The sequence below is a fragment of the Pinus tabuliformis genome, chromosome 5_2 (genome assembly GCF_031772625.1).
Source record: "Pinus tabuliformis cultivar Carrire ecotype Pingquan chromosome 5_2, CPIR1, whole genome shotgun sequence".
In the NCBI taxonomy this organism is placed as follows: Eukaryota; Viridiplantae; Streptophyta; class Pinopsida; order Pinales; family Pinaceae; genus Pinus; species Pinus tabuliformis.
Window position 1 is genome coordinate 940,630,604 of NC_142306.1, and position 5,094 is coordinate 940,635,697.

Sequence of the window (5,094 nt, forward strand, 5' to 3'; positions counted from 1 at the left end):
ATATTATAACTCCATGGAACCTGCATTTGGACAACCAATTGCAATAAGTGTGCACAAAGGTTTCTAAAGTTGGCCATGCCCAACCCAATCCTGGGAACAGCTGATGGGCATAGATTTCATCGAGTATGTAGGCGGACTTGAGAATATTTGCTTGCTCAACGTCGGGAGGATGCCGAGGTTTCTTTACTTGTCCCTTCACCTGGAAAGAAAACATATCAAACCAGTTGAAAGGCCTTCCTTCATTTGCCAACTGATCCAAAACAATCACCCAACTCTGCGGGAATGTTTGTGTACTCTATTGGCTGTATAAGTAGCATGTGAAGATGACCAGGAGTTGATAAGCCTTTCATAGTATCCCTGTCTTGTAAATTTGGTTGGATGTTCTTCTAAACTTAGATGGCTCTTTCACCCAACTCTTCAAAGTGTCTCTTGACTTTTCACTGTTGCTGGCCCTGGTGAAGGGGGCATCCATTGTGACTACCAACTGTGGAAAATGATACATCTCCTGAAAGTCCTTTGCCCCGAAGGTAGAAAGTTCTATTCCACTAATACTACTCTACACCATTGTCTCTGGATTAGTATGTGAGACAATCCAGTGGATCATGTCTGCGCATGGAAATGCAGGATACCTACATGAAATCCATTACAAACCAGACTTATGTATGTTGAGATAGACTATGCGGTCCTCCATATTCTCCAAAAATGTGCCTGAGAAGATGTCATTGATGTCCTACCATTTCATATTGATCTCCTTGTCTATGAACAACTTAGTGTCTTCATAGATGGGCAATCTCATAGACACTTGTTGGACTACATCTCTAGTTTCTCTCTCAATGGTGTCCTTTGAACTTGCTCCCTTGGAAGCCATTGTACTTGTACTATTGAGATATTGACGAACACTTGTGATACCTAGAGATAGAGCAACACCCATGGGAAACACAATGGTGGTTGAAAACCAAAAGAAACTTGAGCACTGACATGCAAAACACCTGGGTGACTCACTGGAATATTTCACAATTTTCAGTGGGAGGTTGGGAGACCGACTACCAGAAATGCGCAAAACACATTCCAGATTGTCAGTGAGCTGACTGATTGCTGAAAATGTGCAGAGCATAATCCAAATTGGCCTACTAAGGATTGAAACTATGCAATGTGCAGTTTCAGTTGGCATGACAGCAACTGGGTAAAACTGCATTGTGCAATTCAGGGCACTGTTAAAGCCCCGAAATTTGGGTCTACAACAAGGGGAATACCCACCCAGTCCGGACATTGAAAGCATCTCCTTTTTCCTTTGGGATGGTGGGTTTGAATGGGAATAATGGGACTAGTTTCCCAATTTGTGATGATAAGGGTTGATGTTTCCCTTTCTAAAGATTTCTAAATAAAATGCTTTCAATCTAAGTCTAATTTAAAACATGCAATTATATTCTAATGAACAAAAATAACTAATTCTAAAACTAACCTGGGATTTAACTTTTCACTTATGCGATCTAAAATAGTTTCTAACGACAATTGGTAATAAAGATCATTCAATTGCTACAAGAAAAAAATTCATTAAAAATTAATTGTTTCATATAATAAATTAGCTGAAAAAATTGTGAGAAACATGTCGCATAATAAGTCATTCATACATTAGCATAAACAGAATAACCATCATCGTACAAAAGTGCCAAATGATAACTCAAACATTCAAGCTTTCATATAGAAACAACTGAACATAAAATATTACTTTGACACATAAGCATAAATCATTAAGAGATAAAAGTATGATTGATAACAAGTCCTACTCATGAGTTTCAAAAATATAGATTTATCTCTTCCTAATTCAATAACTACTAAGAGTATAGAAATGCATTTCAGTAGTAGACATTAAACACAGATATCAATAAATCTCATTCCATTCATTCATCAAAACCTCCTCCGAGGGTGCAGAAGTGCATGTTCTGAGGAAACGTTTTTGACAAATTTCTGGACCCCTCTCTAAATGCATGAGAGGGGTTAAAATACTACTAACTAAATACTAAAATAGTTTATTACAAAAATATAGGAGGAGTTTTAAATGACCATCCTCATCTAAGGCAAAAATAAATCAAAAATAAAACTAAAACTGTATCTAGAAATGAACTATCTATGCATCTGTTCTCTGAGATCGCAAGCATTCAGCATCGGCTTGAGGAGCGTCGGTTGGTTGACCTCCGATTTTAGTTGTCCTGCGAAAACAAAATCGGCAAGTGCTGGCACTATCTTCTTGGCAGAATTTGTAAGGAACTTGAGAGTCATGCATTGACTGTACAGTTTAACCAAGTACTGCCAGTAAGTGTCCCAATTGAACTTGGTTAACTTCTTAATTGACTCTGCATTTTCCTCAACTTTATGTCTCCAATTTGTCTATAGTTGTTGTGCCTTTGGGAGAAATCATGGAGTGGTTTCTGATATCAGGTTTTCTCTATGCAGATTTTCATTGACACAGTCAATGACATTGTTTGCCGCTGTTGCTGCTTCTTCCACTACCTATTATGCCTTTTTAATTTGTGTATCCCACTTATGGAACAACATTTCTTTATGGGCATCATTGATTTTGGGCAAGCCTGTTTTCTTTCCTTCCTCTAATTCCCGCCAAATCAAATAATCAGAAATTCTTTTATCAATTAAATCATAATCAAGTCTCAAATCCACGACTTGACTTATAATTTTAGCGCTCATCTCGCAATGGGAGCTCCATTGCGATCTTCTTTGGCAGAGTGCCTCTTGCTGTTGCATGAGTTGGTCATTTAAGGCAAGGGCTTCTAAGACAAACTCTGTTATTTTGGGGTCATCTTTATGCATTTCTAGCATAGCCTGTAATTGATGTTCCTTTTTGGCCAAATTGCTCTGATGCCCCAGTTGCATCTATTGAAAATCCTGTTGTAATTTTTCTAATTTCTCCTCCGTTTCTCGGTTGGCACTAGCCTGCTGTAGCTGTTGTTGCAAAAATAGGATTTGTTCCTCTCTATCCTTAATTAATTGTTGTACCTCGAACACTTTATCAATAATAGCAGAAGCATAGGCACTTGCGATCTGAGATAACTTAGTCAAATTTTCAGTAGGGTCAGTGGTAGGGTCTCAACAAAGGACATCTAGCTGCTCTACCTTAGGTGAGAGCACGTTGTCCAATTTCCATTTCTTTCTTTGTCTTCTTACCACTACCTTGTCCTACGGACTATAAAATACATCTAGAGGAGGAATCTCCTCTATCTTTAGCATAATTTCAGACGATGGGGTTATGGGAATATGCTCCATTTCTAGAGCATTGCTGACTATTTCAATGACCATATATATCATTGTCTGCACTGTATTCTCAGGTTTCTTCATGTTCTGCTCTTCAATATTAATCAATTCATTAAATGTTTCCCACTCTTTATCCAGCTCAGTTGTTACTGGCTTTGGTGGCTGGATGATGGGAGGGGGAACCTTCACCTGTGGTGTCGTCAAAACTTGTTGCTCTGGATGCTCTTTAGATTGTGTGGTATCCCTGACTGACCCTTCACTTTTATTATGGTCACTCTCGGACCGTTTAGAGCATTCTGGTGATTCTTTCCTAGACTTAGACCTGGATTTGTCTGTACCCGAGCTTCCACTTAGACTAACGCTGGGAGTTGGCTCCCTTATTGGCTCTAAGCGTAACTTATCCAAGGGGATGTTTGCTAATATCCTTTCTCTGTAGAGTTTGAATTCTTAGAATGCCGCTGGTGGGAATTGAACTTGATCCATATGCAAAATGTCTTTCACTGTGCTTTTCTGCTGGAAGATGTCATCAAAGAGATCATCTTCTTTGGTCAATACCTTTATTTTGAAAGTCATACTAAAATTCTTAATGACATCATAGGGATCGAATTGTATCCCTGGAAATTTAAATAGTCATAGACTTAGCATGTTGTCTACTTATTTGAATGCATGACCTAAATCAAACAGTGAAAAAGCCCCACAGGCCACAAGAAATTGCAGCCAGCCGACCTTCTTCTTGTCTTTCAACTCCTTGCTCATTCCTGCTACCCTGTAGGCTTGGTAGGCTATTTCACAAGCCAATAACTTATCAGGAACATACAAGGGTAGGACATGAGGGGAAGCGATGCTTCCGAATACTGTGATGTAAGTGAAAAACTCTTCTCCAAACCATCTTCCGACTGGGAGAATATCAACTTCCACTTCAAGGGAAAATCTTGGGGCATCCTTATTATACAACATTCTATGAAGAGGTAACATAATTCCGTGACAAATTCTGTAAAAATACAGGATAAACTTGGAATCCCACAATTCGTTATGGTAAATATGAATGGGCAAGGGATTCTGTATAGTCCACTTCCAACCCATTAAAGGAAATCTGGAAACAAAACAGATTGCATCCATAACACAAGCAGCTAAAAATAATGGAGGATAAATCCTCTGAGAGGGAGTTCTTTTAGACCAGTAGTTCCAAATAGTCGAGGCTAAATTATCAGATAATATCTTGGCCCAATCCATAATAGTGGTGTTAGTGGCCGCATCTAATAAGGGTAGCCACTCGGATGAAAACTTGTTGATGTCAGGCCTTCCAAATAGCCTACATAGCATAACAACAGCAAAACAATATGGGGAGGAGAGGGAACCAGTACTGTACATACCATGTTTGTCCTTTTTGAATGGCTCTTCCTTTGCTGACCAGTTCTTGGCGCACTCAGCCAAATCTTCGTTTTCTTTGGTGAATTTCTTCACGAACTGCTCGTTGTAGCTTACTTGTGGCTCTTGTAGATGATACATAAGCCTTAAATCATGTGGTGTAAATGACCCAATGAGCTCCTAGCTCCTTGAATTGAATTGTCTATTTGTAATATCAGCGTTGTCCAATACCCACTTGAACATTTCTACATATGGAAGTATCTTAGGCCTTGCCACTATTCGATGTAGGAATGAACATGCAAGTTCAGTAATTGATGCTTCAGATGACCCGCGTGAGTCTGCTGTCACTGTAACTTCCATAACTCTGGGGATTTCTTCTTCCAGGAGACTATAAATACCTTCCCAAGTGGATATGCCAGCTTCTTTGGTACATGTGGTGTCTATGAATAAGGGTGTCAT